The 213-nt window shown below is 40.8% G+C and overlaps 1 protein-coding gene across 1 annotated transcript in view; it reads right to left on the bottom strand.

Annotated features, from left to right (window-relative positions):
- The window catches only part of LOC119586503 (myocyte-specific enhancer factor 2-like), a gene marked incomplete in the record, with an annotated part of 157,797 nt that overhangs the window by 93,514 nt on the left and 64,070 nt on the right, over positions 1-213 (bottom strand).

Genomic DNA, 213 nt, shown 5'->3' with positions numbered 1-213 from the left:
CCTGCGTGCTTGTACACCATCGACTTATCATGAATTATATACGAGTCACTTTCACAATGAATAACCTCGGTTCCACCGTGAATGAAGAATCAATTCATTCATTGCATCTCAATATATTCGTCCCTCAATCTATGACTGTTACGTCAATATATATAGTGTACTTGCACACTTTAAACTCGCCTACCCGAAAGAAAGCCGGAAAGGGGTAGGGAG

The sequence above is a fragment of the Penaeus monodon genome, chromosome 21, assembly GCF_015228065.2.
Source record: "Penaeus monodon isolate SGIC_2016 chromosome 21, NSTDA_Pmon_1, whole genome shotgun sequence".
Classification (NCBI taxonomy): domain Eukaryota; kingdom Metazoa; phylum Arthropoda; class Malacostraca; order Decapoda; family Penaeidae; genus Penaeus; species Penaeus monodon.
This window is presented reverse-complemented; position numbering and strand designations above follow the sequence as displayed.